This window comes from Dermacentor silvarum, chromosome 1 (assembly GCF_013339745.2).
Source record: "Dermacentor silvarum isolate Dsil-2018 chromosome 1, BIME_Dsil_1.4, whole genome shotgun sequence".
NCBI classification, from domain to species: domain Eukaryota; kingdom Metazoa; phylum Arthropoda; class Arachnida; order Ixodida; family Ixodidae; genus Dermacentor; species Dermacentor silvarum.
The window spans coordinates 15,259,864-15,278,260 of record NC_051154.1 but is presented as its reverse complement, the minus strand read 5'-3'; positions in this window follow the sequence as shown (position 1 = coordinate 15,278,260).

Here is an 18,397-nt window from a genome sequence, read left to right as displayed (position 1 = left end):
ACCTGTGCCGGCAGTCTTGGCACGGTTCACCTGTGACCTGTTAGTGTTTCTTACTGGAGGCCGCGGCGGCTGCATTTCGATGGAGGCGAAATGCAAAAACGCCCGTGTGCTTGCGTTGTAGTGCACGTTAATGAACCGCCGCGGTGCCGCGTGCTAATCACTTAAGTTTGACGAATTAGAAGTTAGAATGGGTAGGAGCGCGTACGTCATGTATTCTACAGTCATAAACGCCACCTGACCGTTATCCTAGAAAAGAAAAAATAATAATACAACCAGCGTATGCTACCAGTACTAACCTATGTAACTGATATGCTAAGTACCTCACAATAATCGATACAATGGAGAGTAACAGGTGTGACGTTATGAACAGGGTAGATAGCAGCAGCAGAAGTGGAATTGGGCAGATAATGTAATGCACAGCGCAGATGACAAGTAGTAATAAAATGGATGCCAAGGGGAAAAAATGCAGTCAAGTGCCGTATAAGGTAAGGTACAGGGTGCAGTCGGCTGGCGCCAGACAAGGATCATTCGCCGAGAGGAGTCTTCGTGCTGCAGTGGACATGAACGACGATTATGATGGGGATGATTTGATCTCGACCGGTTCTAGACCAAAGTTAGGTCTATCCTGAAGCTGCATTTTCGAGACGGCGAACGGCGCGTAAGCAGTCAGTTGAGTAGGTTTAGGTGGAAATCTGTTATTTCCTCAGCGGTGCTTACCTCACATCAGGGATTCCCCTTGAGAAACCATTTGTTCTAGTGCGCTTGACAGGCAAAGAGAAAGAAAGGAGGCGTACGGGTAAATCTACGTTACAAAAGACTCCCCTTAACGGTTTGCGTGCAACTTCAAATTTCGAGGAAGACCAATTGCTTCGTAATCGCACTCCCCTTGCCACTTGGCTGCTATTCATGCCTCCCTCTTCAACCCACCACCGGCCGCCATGGGTAAAGGAAACCAAACGGAAAACGCGATCAAGAAGAATTCACCGCCGCCGCAAATATGCACTCGCGTATCGTTCCCGAAAAGCGGCAGGCTCCACCGTTATAGCGGGAGCTCAATTTTTTCGGAAGAAATAGGCGAGGAGCGGGTGTGGCAGTGGGGCTTTTTTTCTCATAGATGTTGAACGTAATAGCGCGTGTCTACGTTATAAATGGTCTACCTCGCGGGGCGCCCAGTTTAGAAAAGATAACTAGTTCCCAACGCTACAAAAAGACGTAATGCTACTCTCATTCTTTCAAGGGCGGCTTAGTGGCTGCAGCGTTTTGTTGCTCAGCGCGAGGTCGCGAGTTGCTTTTCCGGCCGCATTCCGGTTGAAGCAGAATGCCAAACACGTGCGCCCTTAAATCTAGGCGTAAGTTAGCGAACCTCAGGTGGGCAAAAATAATCCGAAATCCTGCGCCAAGGCGTCCATTATAGCCGCAGTGTTGATTTTGGACATGGAGCCTAATCAATCAATCAATCAATCAATCAATCAATCAATCAATCAAAATACGCAATCTGGGTGAAGAAGCTTATGTGAATGGTGCGGTGCCATGACGGCATGTTGCACGCGGTAACGCTGATGCATTCAAAACTGTTATTTCACAGCTGCTCTTGTACAAGAAATCGCAGCGTTTAAGTGAAATGGTACTTCACCAACTGATATTCTGACAAATATAAAATTTGCGTTACAGTTAGTTTCCTCGCACTGCGCGAAAGGGGCTCTTGAAAATCGATTAACTTGAAGGCCAATAAATTTCATGCCACATTTCTAGAACGGAGTAAACACCTGAAAAAGGTAAATTTTACAAATATTTTCAAATTCTATTTGAAATAAAAAATACATGGTATATTACATAGGGTGTTTCGGCTAAGTCGGGTCAAACTGCAAATTTCCTAACTTCATCACCCCACCTAGTTTTCTGCGGTCCTCGACTGCGCTTCCCTTCTCTTGGTATTCATTCTTTAACTCTAATGGTCCACCGGTTATCCATCCTGCGCATTACATGGCCTGCCCAGCTCCATTTTTTCCATTTAATGTCAACTAGAATATCGGTTATCCCCATTTGTTCTCTGATCCCCACCGCTCTCTTCCTGTCTCTTAACGTTAAGCCTAATATGTTTCGTTCCATCGCTCTTTGTGCGGTCCTTAATTTGTTCTCGAGCTTCTTTGTTAACCTCCAAGGTTCTGCCCCATAGGTTAGTACCGGTAGAATGCAATGATTGTGCACTTTTCTTTTCAATGACAGTGGTAAGCTCCCAGTCAGGATTTGGCAATGCCTGCCGTATGCACTCCAACCCAATTTTATTCTTCTGTAAATTTCTGTTTCATGATCAGGGTCCCCTGTGAGTAACTGACCAAGATAAACGTACTCCTTTACAGACTCTAGAGGCTGACTGGCGATCCTGAATTCTTCTTCTCTTGCCAGGCTGTTGAACATTATCTTTGTCTTCTGAATGTTAATCTTAAGCCCCACTCTTACACTTTCTCGATTAAGGTCCTCAATCATTTGTTGTAATTCGTCCCCATTGTTGCTGAATAGGACAATGTCATCTGCAAACCGAAGGTTGCTGAGATATTCGCCGTTGACCCTCACTCCGAAGCCTTCCCAGTCTAAGATCTCGAATACTTCTAGGCATGCAGTGAATAGCATTGGAGGGATAGTGTCTCCTTGCCCGACCCATTTTTTGATAGGTATTTTTCTACTTTTCTTGTGGAGAACCAGCGTTGCTGTGCAATCCTTGCAGATATTTGCTGAGATATTCACGTATGCCTCATGTACTCCTTGATTTCGCAGTGCCTCTATAACTGCTGGTATCTCTACTGAATCAAATGCTTTTTCATAATCTATGAAAGCTGTCTACTAATTTGCTATCGTAACCGATGCTTCTTATTTCGGGCGAAACTGCGACTTTTTTGGTGCCTGTTGAAGTCGGGGCTGCGGCCTGATGATGGGGCGATGAGGGAGGCTTGGCCGCTCCGCCGAGTCAGTGGCAGGGCGGGTCAGTAGAGACGCAGACTGGGAGCTGTGGTCTCCTTGTTGACATATGCTGACGGTTATTGCATTGTTGCCCTTGATTGGTGCTGATGTAGCATTGGTGCGGGAGGTGAGGGTAGCTGGTGATGTCGAGCGAGGCCTACCTCGGGCTGGAAGCGACGCTGCTTTTTCATTTTTTTACAGGACAAGATTTATCGGTGGCATAGTGCGCACCTTGGCAGTTTCTGCATATTTGCGACTCATAGCATCCATCTGTCTCAACACGGTGTGGTGTACGGCCACATGTGAAGCAGCACATTGTCTCTGACGGGCACACGTCGTATATGGGCCCGATTACGTGGCAACGGGTGCGGACTTTTGCCTTAAATGCAAAACGACATGATCTGCTTGTGATGGAGGCGACGTGGAAGCGGCACTATGATGGCTGTGCCGCCCACGCACTATTCTTCCACATTAGTGAGCACTCTTTTAGTGGAGCTCTTGCCGTTCTTATATTACCGTTTCCACCCCGAGCCTTGTTACCTTGTGTTAAAAGCATTCCGTGTCCAGATACAGCTCACGGCACCGTTTACGACTTCAAGGAGTTTTAGACGTGAAGCGGTCTGCTCCAGAAGAGCCAGAGAAGAAGATGAGGAGTGATAAAGGAGAAAAGGAGGAGGGTTCTTGAGAGTAGGAGATTATAAATTGGAATTATAATGGGAATCAAGATAAATTGGAATGATCCATTCATTTCTTGGCCAATACCCCATAGTGGGTTGGAGCCACATACGAGATCAGTGAATCGCTTTAGAAGGAGGAGGAATAAACTTTTATTTCAAATCAATGAGATTCGAGTCCGGCGGGTTTATAGTGGGTTTGGGCACCTGCCGCGGACGCGGTTCCGAGACCTTGTCTCGAAGCGGCTTCCTCGGCTCGCTGGACGGCCCAGAGTTGTGCTGTCAGGTTCGAGCTGAATGGAGTCTGCCAGCGCGAGCGAAGGCTGGCGGTGAAAGAGACGGAGGGGTTGGCACTGCCCGAATTGTTTGTTAGGTCCTGACACTCCCATAACATGTTATTTTAAGCGTGGTAACCTCGCCACACAATGTGCAGCTGTTTGTAATGTACATGTCTGAGTACATGGCGAGCATGCGTCTGGGGTTTCTGTAAGAATCCATTTGCAATTGTCTGTAGTGTACTGCTTGCGTCCTGTCTAAGCTAGCGTGAGGGAATGGGTATACGCATCTCTGTAACTGGTAGTGTGTCATGATGTCGTGGAACCTGGTCATACGATCCTTCCACGCCCAGACATTTGCAGTACCCCGCGGGGGCTCTTCTTCCAATGATGCTCAGTGAGTTAGGCCTCGACCAACGCGGTGAGCCGCTTCGTTGGGGATGCTCAGTCCAGTGTGTGCCGGGATCCATAGCAAGTGCCTTCGGTTATCGAAGTCAAGTAACGTATGTAGCCTTGGTTTGTGTGAGGGCCGGTGCTATGGCAGCTTCCTCTGACGCTTCGGCATGTGCCGTGTTCACGGTGACGCTCGTGAGGTGGTTGTCCTCGGTGGCTAGTAACTGCCGCCACGAAACTCTTCCTGTCTCGATAACGGGCTGCGTCGCTGAAGACCACATCCTTGTCGTTGGAGTAACTTTGGTTCATGTGTTGTGCCCTGGCTTTACATCTCCCCGTGTAGTGTTGGGAGTGCATGTTGCGAGGCAATAGGGGTACGCGTAGTTGCTCGCGTATGGTTCTTGGAATTTCCACTTTGATGCCGTGCTGCGTGTGGTATGTAATGCCGAGCTTTTCGAGCACGTGTCTGCCCGGGCGGGTCTTGGATAGGCGCTTGTTGCGCCTCCACTTGTTGCGCCTCCACGAGTTCCTCGAGCGTATTGTGTAAGCTTAGTTCTAAAAGCTTGGTGGTGCTGACTCCAGGCCACGGTGTAAGATATATACTCTTACACCGTGCTCCAGGCGCAAGTCCCAACGTTCATTTGTACGCCTTGCGTACGAGGCTGTTCAGCTTGTTTCTTTCCGCAACCGTCAAATTGTGAAACGCTGCCGTGTACTTTATTTGCGAAATGACGAAGGCTTTTATGAGTCGTATGACGCTGTCTTTGCGCATGCCCGCGTGTTTGTTGGTGATGCGTCGGATAAGCTGCATCGTGCTGATGGCCTTTGCCGTTATCTTGAAAAGTACTTCGCCATTGCCGCCCTTGTGTTTTATCATCAATCCTAGTACCCGGATCGTGTCTACCATCGGGATGGGTAGGCCGTTTGATGTTGTTAAATGGATCTCTTCCTTTACCGGGGGGGTGTCGCCTTTCGGTGGGCGCCCCTTTCTGACGGGTCTATTTAGCAGCAGTTCGGATTTTTTGGCCGAGCAGGCGAGTCCCGTGCCCACGAGGTAGTTTTTTCTTCACATTGGATGGCCTGCTGTAAACGTTGCTCGATCGCTCCGTCGCTGCCCGTTGTCGTCCAGATTGTAATATCATCCGCGTATAGCGTGTGATGCTGTCCTTCGATTTGAAGCAGTCGGTCGGGTAACCCCAGCAGGACGAGGTTGGAGAGCATCGGCGAGATCACCGAGCTTTGCGGGGTGCCCGAGCTGCCGATGTTGATTTAATCTGCATCTAGTTGTCCCACTCGCATGCGAGCGGTTCTTCCCGTGAGGAAGTCTCGGACGTAGTTGCAAGTTCGCAGTTCGAGATTTAGCTTGTCTATTTGTCGCTATATGGCACCGTGGCGAACGTTATCGAAGGCCTTCTTCAGGTCCAGCCCGAGGATCCCTCTCGTCGAGCGCCCCGGATTGTATTTGAGTTGATGTTTTAGTTGCAGAATGGCGTCTTGCGTGGAGAGGCGTCTTCTGAACCCAATCATGGTGTGTGGAAATAATTCGTTGTCCTTGAGGTAGAAACGCGTGCTCCATCAACTTGCCCATGGAGGACGTGAGGGAGATGGGGCGCAGGTTCTCCAGCTGTAATTTCTTGCCGGGTTTCAGTATCAGTATGATCTTTGCTTGTTTCACCCGCTGTGGTTGCTCAGTGGCTATGGTGTTGGGCTGCTGAGCACGAGGTTGCGGAATCGAATCCCGGCCACGGCGGCCGCATTTCGATGGGGGCGAAATGCGAAAACACCCGTGTGCTTAGATTTAGGTGCACGTTAAAGAACCCCAGGTGGTCCAAATTTCCGGGGTCCCCCACTACGGCGTGCCTCATAATCAGACCGTGGTTTTGGCACGCAAAGCCCTATAATTTAATTAATTTTCTACTTTGCTTGATTCCGACATGGGAGCAGCCAGCGGCGAGCCGGGGGCCCCAACGGGTTTCCGCCGGCTAGTCCCTCAGGGCCTCAATAAAAGTTCATTGTCTGTCTGTCTGTTGCTTGTTTCCATTGCTTCGGGTAGCTTGCCGTGCGCCCAACACTCGTTAATGTGTTTAGTGATTTTCTCGATCGATCCGTAATCGAGATTGCGTAGTGCCCTATTGGATATTTGATCGGGGCCAGGGGCCGACTTGGTGTTGAGTTTGACGAGGGCCGCCTGGATTTCGGCAGCGGAGAATTCCGCGTCTAGGAACGCTACATTTTGGCGTAGCCGTTGAAGCGAACGTGTGGGTGACATTCTTCGTTGACTCAACGTCACGACCGGGCATATCCTTTCGCCGTTACCAAGTGCAATGTGAGCCAGCGAAGGACCTTGCCCGGGATGTCACAATGGCCAACCTCGTCGAAGTGGTGCTGGAAGGAGCCTCAACGAGTTGCGAAGAACTTCTGCAGACGGGATTCGTTAAAGTGTAACTGCAGCTGCAGGAGCTTGTGCACTTGGTCCTAGAGCCTTCGCACCGGCGCATCGTTAAGCAGGAAGCATCGGCAGAGATGAGCCTTATTTTGGATGTCATCGAGCAACAGCAACGACAGATGACGCATCAGAGTAAACTTATGACAAATCTGCTCAGGTTGCATAACGTCGAACGGAACATGGTGGAACCGGATACATTCGAAGAAAGCTCCGTGAGCCCCCACTACTGGCTTTCGTTTTACGAATATGCATGTGAGAAGGATGGGTGGGTGGCTCTCTGACGATGAGAAGATTGAGAACATGCGAACTACCTCGGTGTCATCGCTAGAATGTGGTATGACATGCAGCTTTCGGATAAGCTACCAGCTTGTTGGAACAATTGGAAAATAAGTGTTTTGGCGGCTTTCTATCACAACGCTGTTGAAAGTTGGACCGTGGCTCTACGCTTTGCATACAATGTGGTTCTTTACTATAGAGCACTTACTCGAAAAATGCCGTTTCTTGTATGAAGCGGAACCTAAGCTCCCATCGCCGGCGGTTATAGCCTTAATTACACAAGGGCTATGTGTAGATGTACGAAACCAAGTTCAGATAAGAGCACCTGTGACATTTGAAGACCTTCTGCAGTGCACACAAATCTTGCTACGAACAACCGAATTGACGCAACAACTAGTGGCCTGCAGAACAGGACATGTTCCTAATTCAGGTGAGCTGAAGGCAAAATATGGGTTGAACGCCTATCAACGAGGGGTTCCTCCACATCACATAGCCTAAAAGGAAGTTCATATCACCCTACCGATTGTGTCGAGGGGAGTAGTCAACGTGTCACACTGAAGTATAACACTGAAGACTGTACCTCAATTGTCGCCGCGAAAACAAGTCAGTGTCGATGACAAGCCCCAAACGATAATATTGCATGATACCGTGTGCGTAGTATCCATTCACTTGCTTCACGTCCCTATCACGGTCGATGACGTTGAAATGAAAGCCCTCGTCGACAGTGGGCCTCTGTGGCCATAATGAATAAGAGTCTAGTGTACGTAAGCCGCCTGCATGTTGGCAATACCCTGCGGGTCCAGGGATACGATGGGACTCTGAGCTCACGTAATGAGTCGGTGAGGGTAGTTCTTGATTTTCAAGGTCCCATCATTAAGACAGACGTATTAGTGTTGCCGGATGTAACTTATCACTTTCTGTTGTCCCGCCCTGATATGACAAAGTTAAAGATTAACATCTACTGAGAGACAAAGTCCTGATTGAAGACAACTTAATAAGAAAGAAGGAGCTAGAGGCACCTGGGCACCTAAAACAAATTTTCTGTGAGGATGGCCTAAAAACGGAATACCCAGAGCTTTCCTCCATAGGGAACTACCTTCCAGCAATGAAATCTTATGCGGTTCCTTTCAACCTCGCATAAAAAGCAGTGGTTCGAAGAACACCGTATAATATGTCACGACAAAAGAAGATATGACTGAAGGCTGAGCTACAAGCAATGACGGACGCTGGCATCATTCGACCTTCGGTGTCACTATTTACATCGCCTATAACTATTGCTCCGAAAGAGGACAGAACTTTCCGTCTTTGCACAGATTACCGAGCTCTTAATCAACAAATTGAGCTGATCCCTTACCGAATGCCGAGGACTGATGACATAATTGACGAGACCGGTGGTTGCAGTTGGTTTTCACGACTGGCCATTCGCAAGGGCTTCTGGCACATTCCAATGACTGAGAAAACGAAAAAGTACACTGCTTTCGTTACACCATTCGACTTATATGAATATAATCGAGTGACTCCCCAGCGTGGTTTCAGAAGATCATCTGGGACTTGGCAGTCTCCAGGCAAACGGAGTACGCCTCCATCAGTAATGTACTCAAATATTACACCAGGAGGTGTAAACAATGAAGTCTGGAGGAGTGAAACTTTGTTCAAGAAGAGTCAAAAACGGTGGAGAGGGATGAGGGAGAAGAATAGGATTTTTGAGAGTAGGAGATTGAATGGCAGATGAAACCCGTCTCTCTACAGATATGTCTCAGTGATTCACTTTAGGAACGCTGCAATACTTTGCGTACGCAAAGTTAGGGGACGCAAACCACCGCGCTTACAAAAGAGCGCGAAAAATATACAAAAGAACCCCAAAGGAGCACAAAAGACCGCAAACTGGGCGTGGGGCTTTGCGTTCGCAAAAGTACCTTTGGGTACCCAAATCTGTTTGAGTACACAAGATCTCAAACTCCCTATTTACGTCGTTATTCGTTTTACTTTTTGCTGGTAATTATGTGTGGCGACGAAGAAACAGATCCTGGTTCAGATATTGAGACTACATTAGAAATGATTGTTGATGGGCAAGAGGTAATCAATTCACAGCTTTTAACTATTCAAACAAATAAGGCTGAGCAAAGTGAGGTTATCAAAATTTTTACCTCACAGATAACCAGCATCGATGCTAAACATCACATGGCTATCACAACTAAAATCGGCAGCGACAGTATAGAAAAAAAAGTTGCCAAGATTTCAACAAAGTGATTGCGTCCCTTCAGAGAAAACTAGACTATTTGTAAAACCATAGCCGAACTCACAACCAAGTGTTTTATGGTTTAGTTGACACAAGTGCCCGCGAATCTTGGTCTGCGTCTGAGTCGCTAATACAAGAAATGTGCTCTACATATTTGGACATACGTGCCAAAACAATAGAAAAAGCGCACATAATAGGGAACTTTCGGCCGGGGAAAAATCACCCACACATTGCCAAATTTGCATAAATGAAAGAAAAATACAACATTTTTGGACAGCCCAAGAAGCTCAAGGGCACTGGTGTCAGTGTGCCGGAAGATTTTTTAGCGTTAGCTACACTGGCCTAGCCAAGCCCGTTTCGCGCGGCACATCAATAGCCGTGCTGCGCATGCGCAAGGATCAGTGATGTCACACGGCTTGCGCACCGGAGCCACCGGAGCCGGCACCTCTCGCGCACTCCGCCGCCGCCGCACGCGACTCACCGCCGCCGGTCTGCGCATTCCAGAGGAGTGACATCGTAGCCGTGGTAGACGCACTGGCGCCGGCGCGCGCTCGCTGTGCAGTCGCCGTCTGACACTGCGCTGGAGCCGCTGCGCTTCTGACTGGCGTTTGCCAGCCATGGAGAAGGAGAGCGCAAATGCTGCTCAACAGCGCAGAAGAACGGAGAAGCTTGACTCATCGGATCCCGAAGTAGTTGCCTGGCAATTAGCGGTTGAGCGTAGGAGACAACCAGGAAAGCTAAGAATAATCAGCTGAACCTTTGCTAACGCTACGTATATCCTGGCATAGCCGAGCTAAGCCACTGCAACTTTTTCAGACCTTGTGCGCAAAAAAAGAACGCATCTTTGGCAGTTTGCTAATATCCAGACAACTGCTGACACGCGCGTTAATCTGAAGAATGACGTGTTGTATACCAATATAAGTACATTTATGATGAGTTTCTGGATAAAGTTATGGAGCAGAAATGACGAAACAAGCTACGCCTGTATCCATTTCTTTCTTAGTTGTGAATTGCAAAAGTGTTCAGAAAACATTACGACGGGTCCCTTATGATACAACTAAGACGACTTAAAGGCGAAAGCCCCAGCGCCGCTAACTCAATGACACGACGACCACTTTTCAAAGTCATTTTTGCAAGTCATCCTTATTTCACCAAAGTCGGACCATGACTCAGCACTTTTTTGCTGAGTCACTCTCACTTGGACCCTCAAATTATACATATTTTTTGCAGGTTACTCACCCACTCCATAACTCCGTGATTCACTCTTGATTCACACTATCACCACTTGATTCACCTTCATTCACTCAGAATTCACTCTCATTCACCCTTCATTACCTTAGCTCACTGTATCTCATCATTTCCTTTCGTTTAACTCCTATCACCCAACTAAACCCCTTAATTCACCATCAATTCACTCTTAATTCACCTCATTCACCTCTCTGTATACCCATTATCGCTTCAGTTAACTCGCTTAATCGTCCTTCCACCCTTAATCGCGGTTACGTGCGCATTATCGCCTCTTATCCTAAGAGGACCATTTCGTGTTGACGGCGCGGTTTTGAAACGGCCTTGAAACAGAGATCTCACCATGAGAGATATAAGGCTTTCGCCTTAATAAAGTTGAAGATTTCGATAACCTTCTGCGCATGGTCAAATCAACTGTTGTTATTTACACCGAGTCTTGGTTATATAGCGAGCTGCGATGTGTTTCTCGCCAACTTCATGTGCGAACGAAAAGATCGCGACAGCAATGGAGGGGGCGTGTTCATCTTAGTAGGTCAACATCCCGTCATCTCGAAATGCAATTCTTAAAGACACGTGCCAGGTTATTTGGTGTCAGTTAAAACTTAAGGGTAAATCATTGGCAGTTTGTTCTTCCTATCAGCCCCCATCAGGTTCGGTTCAAGAATTGCCAACATTTGCTACTGCCTACGAAGCAATTAAGTCTGAGTACGTCATTATTGGCGGCTACTTCATTCTTTCTGATCATGACTGGAAACAGCAGCCCCTCACTTCTGGTACATCACGTGGATTCAGGGTAGTAATGATCGATTTCATGAACTTCTGTGCCTTGATACAGTCTAGTCTGTTTCGATTCCTACTCGTGGGGATTGTGTCTTAGATCTTATCTTTTACGAATACGCCGGAATTGGTCTAATGTACAAAATATTTTCCTGGAATATGTGCCCACAATGCTGCACTACCTGTAATGAACATAGAATCAGCGAAATTATTCGTGTAATAGTAAACACATGTTCAGTTAAACAAATGCTAACGCACAAGAAATCAATGCAGCCTTGAAGGCGTGCTTTGTTCTTTTCGAGGCCCTTGCTGAAAGGTATTCTGTGAAAGAACTGTAGTATTTATTTAAGACCAAGAACTTCGAATTGCGTGACTGCCTTGTGCCATCTTGGGTTATGACTAAGAGACGTAACAAGAGTAAACCATGGTTCTCTAAATCCCTTAACACGTTGATTCGAAGAAGGCAAATAATACGATGTATATAGATCGTAGGCAGAATCCATCTCCAGGAGACCTTGATAAAGAGATAACGAATGGCGTGAACGTGGCACTCGCACGAGCGACATCAACCTATTTCGAAACAATGGAAACCCGAATTAAACCAAAGGAATTTTGTAACCGTAACAAGAAGTATAACTTATCAATGCCTGCTCTCAAAGACGGAGACGAAATGGTGCTCGATATAAAGCCGAGCTTTTCAACTTGTGTTTCACATCTGTGTTTTCTGGACCCGTTGACGCTTTAGAGGACCTTTGAATTGTCAAAATATGAATCGTTATTCACGGTTGACAACATGGCGGTGAAATTTTGCTTAACGGTTTAGACCCCACAACGGCTATGGGCTCCGACTGTTTGCCTAATGTCTTGCTTAAGTCTTGTTGATATAACGCGTCTCGCTACTAAAAATTATGTTTCAAAAATCACTAAATAATGACGTACTTCCAACCGACTAAAAATAGCATCGGTTGTTCCAGTTCATAAATTAGGTAATCGAAATACTGTTGTAAATTATCGTCCCCTCTGTTTGACTTCTGTTTATTGCAAAGTGCTGGAACATATCTTACACGCGTCAATTGTTATACATATAAATAATAACTCCCTCTTTACTCCGTTTCAGCGTGGGTTCAGAAAGGGCTTCTCTTGTGTCACACAATTAACCCAATTTACGCATAAACTTTCCGCGGCCCTGGATTATCTTACTCCCGTCCACTGCCTATTCTTAGACTTCCGTAAGGCACTCAATTCAGTTCTCCATTGCCTTTTAATACAAAAGTTACCTTGTTTTAATACGAACCGCCAACTCATTTCTTGGATAGAATAATGCCTATACTTGACCGAAAGCAATACGTCCAGATGGACGGAGAGCAATCTGTAGTTGTGAATGTTACGCGAGGAGTTCTGCAAGAGTCTGTGTTGAGCCGGCTACTTTTATTACTATATGTAAACGATATAAATGAGCACGTTCAATCTTGCATGATAATCTTCGCAGACGACTGCATATTGTATCGGAAACTAAACTCATGTAATGACGGTAGCACAATTCAGAGCTATCTCAATGTAAGAAATAGAAAAAGAAAAAGATAGGAAAAAAGAAAAAGTCAAGCAGTAACAACCTAGCAACCCAAAATCCTGTGCCTAGCACCAGAAATACTTCCTCAAGGTATGTAGCGAAATGTATTGATGTTGCAGCTACCACTTATAAGCACCTCATTTTCGGCACTGCCGTTAATGGGTCGCCGAAACATCTTTTTTTAAACTGTATGTCATGGCAGTGCCACCACACGTGAATTCTTGGGTACGTCAATTCTTGGGCTAGGCTTCTCCACAAAGCAGGGATGCCATAAGGCAGTGCTTGTCTACCGAGCAAATGCAAGGCGAGCTCGGTTGTCTGTTCGTATACGACGCCATACACGGTCTGCTCTAGTCTTAGCCACAATGACCACGTTTCAGCAGTGCAAACAGTCTGACTGCAGAATTTTGTTATTGTTTGTTGCTCCCTGTGGTTGTCACCCGAGTTCTGGTCTAACTGCTCAGAATGAGAAAAAGAGTACTGTCAGTATAATGTGAGGATAGCTTTCGCTTGATGCCTTTCTTATTGTCCACCGTTCAGGGCCGGCCGTTCCCGATGATAGCGTGGGCGGAGTGCCGCTCTGGTGAAACGCCATAAAGAATAGCATTTGAATAGAAAGCTAGATTATCTCGGTCATGGTATTGTTTTCCATTCAAATATGCAAGTCGACAAATTTTATATCAAGACACAAAAGACATTTTGTGCCCGCTATAGACCGCCGCCAAATCGCAGACCATTTTCACCAGTATCCCTCCGTGCTGAAGGAGGTATTAGCATGTGCTCCTGTATTAAATGAATAAAAATTATGCAGGTCCCACGCACTGGCGGGAATCCACGTTATACCAAGCGTTGCGCAGGGATTTAGCTATCCAGCATTGTGTGGGATTTGTTCAATGAGCTAGCAGCGTCCTTGTGTAACGCAAGCAATTGTGTGTGTGTTAGGCGAGCCTGTGTGCGACGACAGAAGCAAGATGACGACGACGAGGATAGTATGATGGCGACGGCATGCCGACCGTTCTCTTTTCTATCTACGATACAACCTGTTCCGTTGCCACCTGGGCCGATTTCGATAGCGGTACACTGTCGCACGGCTTCTAGCAGTGTTAGTTGCAACCAGAAAAAAATGACTTGGGAACGTGGGCCGATCCCCTGTGCACTCTAACACAGCATCGCAAAGCGTTAGGTGCTATACGAGGCGGGAAGAAAATGGCGCGCTCCCGCTCGTGCTGCGCGATGAAGAAGTCTGTGGAAACTGGCGCCTCTACTCTCATTCGAGGCGACAGAGGCACCAGTCGTCTCAAAGAGACGCAGGCACGAGAGAAGCGTGCCTGCCATCAAGGTTAGAGCATCGGCCTGCTGTGATTGGACCACCAGGCTCTTGAATTTTCTTTTATTGCGATAGCAATTATATGGACACTTCAACCGGATTTCTGCCGTCGCCGTCGCCGTCGTCGTCACCGTCGCAGTCGCCGTGAGGTTCCGTATAGATAAAATCTTCGCCGCGCGCCGTATGCCCCAGCGGAAGCGTGCGGGGACGCGCGCTATCACGGAGAGCGAACGCACTCAATCTCCCACGCGCAAGCAAGGAAGCGGAAAGCCAGCGCCGGAGGGAGCAGGGGGGTGGGGGGGCACTTCTCTGCCAACAACCGCGCTCGTCGCTCGTCCGCACAGTCTCTTATCTCTCCCACGCGCACGCAAGGAAGCGGGAAGCCAGCGCCGGAGGGAGCAGGAGGGGGGGGGGGGGGGGGGGGGGGCGCACGTCTACGCTGCCAACAACCGCGCTCGTCGTTCGTTCGACCGCACCGTCTCTTATCTCCACACGGCTCTGACCTTTATGCGCCGTGAATTCGCCGCTCAGTTTCCGTTGAAGCGATAGACCGCACGTACCTTCGCCCGCTGCCAGCGTTTTGACAGTCGTTGGCTGCAGTCATTCAGTGTGATCTATTCATGTTTGTTTGTGCGTGCTCACACCACGCTTGTTCATTCAGTTAGTAATAGTCGGGTCACATTTTCCAACGCACGCTACACATGCAATGCTGCCCGGGTCGGCAGTGCAGCGCTACAGGTGTGTCCCTTCGCACGCGCTGCCCACGGGAAGCGCTTCTCATCAACACCACCGTTTCACACGCGCCTTCTCGTGGTCATCGAGTCTCTCTTCATGTCGGTCTACTTACGCCGCAGCACACCTGCTTACTTAATCAGCTCATGTTTACTACAATTCATATTGCTACCAAGGCCGCTCACCTTACTTCGTATGACATTGCTGTGTTGCTATCGCATTCATTGCTTCGCCCTTAGGGCGAAACTGTGACATTTTTTTTTTTTATTGAAGAGGCCCGAAACGAGGAAACGAAGGAACCCACCTACTGCCTAGGGCCTGAGATCAGCCAAAGAATGTTTCGTAATAAAAATTGCCGACTATATTTAGCACGGTTAAAAATCATCCTTGCGCGGCGGCCACATTTGCCCAGACGTGTCACACCCTGCATATCACGTGAGGGCTGCTGTCTCACGTGGACGTCACGTTGAGTCTTCGTACGCTTATTTTCAGTTTCGTTTTCATTGAGCCGCAATCGACCGCGCCATAGACCCCAATAAAATTGAGCCTTCTTTGGGCGCCCGCCCCTGATAACATCGCGATCGGCGTGATAACGAGAAAATAGTGACGTCGATGGCCAATCGCGGATGGAAGTGGTGGTTTTAAACATCAACCACTTTATTTTTTAAACACTAAGGACGGTTCTGAGCTCGTATTTTATGACGTTTAATTTCATTTACCCTTTTTTTTATAATTTGCCGAGCCGTATGGACGATCCCAGCGATTGCACAGGTGCGGTGGCGTCTGAGCCAATGACTAAGGAATAAAAGAATGGATAAAGAAATGGGTTACTAGAAAATGCGGCTTTTGGAGACCACTCACATGGTATTACAGGCTTCGAAAGGAAATAAGTCACTGAACAGTGCAATTTAAAACGTTAATTTGTTATTTTTAACTGATTAATTGGTGTATGGATGCATTACATTGCGTGTCGTAGTGCAGCTAGAGTGAGTACAAAGTGCTGACTCCGAACTGAAATCTATTCACAAGTGGGCAAAGATAAACACGCGAGGGTCGGTTATCTTATCACAACAAAAGTGAAAATGAAGCGTACAATCAGCACAACAATTCGCATAAAAAGACGCTTTTTGTGACAGCGTAACAGGTGGCTGACTGACACACTCACTGTCTGCTTTTATGAAATTCGTCCGCGATATCACGGGAAAAATTGCCAGTGTTCTCGAACGAACCTGCTATGTATTTGATCTGTGTTTTGCATCAGCACGACCGGGACCGGCAATTAGATGTGGATATATATATATATATATATATATATATATATATATATATATAGAAAAATCAGAAGCACAACTTCACGGTTATCTTAGGTTTATTATTTACACAACAGTTTCGGTCGGTGGACCGACATTTTTCAAGGGATCTTCTGGATCTTCTGAACTCCGATATACGACGCCCACTAATAATGGTTGGACAACGAATTACGAGGACGCGGTGCTTTTTTATTTGATTCGCCGCAACGTGCGGCCCTTTGCTCGATGGGTATACTGTAGTCACCTCGGTGGATGTGCCTACGTCTTTTCTCAGTTCTTGCATTCTCCCAGCCAGTTCAGCTATTTAAGATAAAATGCCTTGGTTCCCCAGTAATTTTACCATAACGCAAATTTGTAATATGAAACATAAGAAGGAACGCAACAACTATCGCGCTGCTTTAGAAAATTTCTTTTCTTGACATCCATTTCAGAAAAAGGGGAACGCAAGTGTCGCCAAGGTTTTATATAAACGGCGGCTTTTTATAAGATTGTGCGCCAAATTACAGATATTACTTCACATTTGTCCGAATTGTATTTAGGGCCAGGTGCATATATATGACGCGTGTAACAAACCCTTAGTTAGGCATTAGAGCCACGCTTACTTTAACGCGCTTCATCGATACCTTGCACATTAAACACGAGCACGAAGGTATCATCGCAAAAGCAGCGTCCATACAGTACTATATAGATTTAAGAACGACGCACGTGCCCAAGTTGCGACTTATAAAAGCGACTGTGTGCAGGGCGAGAAAGCAACGCGGTAGCGGAGTCTCAGAAACGATGTGTCTGTGTAGTTACGGTGCAGAGGCAAAACGTTTGAAGCGATCTGACAGATCTGGAGACGCGAGCTGCAAGGGAAAACGCCCAGCGGAGCCACAAGATGGGATGCGCGGTGCCGACGCAGGCCGCTTGCTTGCATGGCCTTAAGGCCGTCCAAGCGGTGCCTTCCCTCTTGCATCTTAGAGACGCCTCGTAAAAGCGTCTGAAAATTTCTCCTAATAACTGGCGTGGGAGAATTCCACGTTGATAACTGGCGTAGAAGCAGTGTGTTCTTTCGACATTATCCGCCGTACTTCTAATATAGTTCTGAGTCAACGTCGCTCGCAGTCACTCTCAGTTCAATCTTGTTCTTATGACGTGCAAACTAGTTATTTGGCTACACTAAACACCCGCAGCCCGAAGTAGGTCCTCAGAAACAGCGCCCGTATTGACAAACAAATCTTATAACTCTTCATAAGAACAATTTTCAGCCAATCCTGACGCTGGATGTATTATTAGCGAAAGTGAACGGCCAATGGCAAAGAGCACTTACGAAAGAAAAGCTTTGTGAATTCTACGACACGTTATCGTAAACATTGTGGGCGCACTCTAGTCTTGACCATGGCCAAGTATGTTTGCTGCGAATTGTCATTGCTGCGACGTCATATTGAACCATTATTCGCCTCCGTGATTCAGACAAACACGCATGTCACGCCACGCCAGTCTTCGGCAGCAGTACCTGAGTGCAGACGTCGAGGCCATGGCCAGCGGCCATCGTCGTGTTGTGGTAGCATTACTCAATGGGCGCTGTGTACCGCAAAGCTCACAGGAAAGCTGCGACGTTGCCCAGATGCAATAGAGCTTCTGCGCAGCAATAAAGCCGGCCTGCCGATGGCAAAAAGCACTTACGAACGAGACACTTTCCTACCCTTATAGCTTTGTGTGAATGTGGTCCCTGCGGTGCAATAAGGTAAGGTTATCCTATTCTGATCCTATTCCATTCTCTAGGCTTCAAATTTACGTAACCATCGACGCAAGCGTGGGCGGGTACCCGCGACGTATTATGAACAGCCCAATCAAACGCTCTTCTTGCTTACAGGAGGTTCCTTTTGTTTGTTTTTAAAGCGAATGACATTGCTTACGGGTTTTTCATTATGTAAGTGAGAGACGAGAGGCAAGTAGTCCGCAGAGGTGGAGAGGGTCTCAGTGGGGTGGAGCCAGCGGAGCGAGAGTAGGTCACCGGGGGAAGGAGGGTTGCGTCGCCGTCTCGGAGTGGTCCGAGCGGTGCTGACATCACGCCGGCGTCACAGATGAGAGGCAGAGGTAAGGAGAGTGGTGCCGGCATCCCTTATTGGTCCAGTTGCTCTGGCTCAGTTTGCGGTGTCTCCTCTGCAATCGCGGTAGCGTGCAATGCTG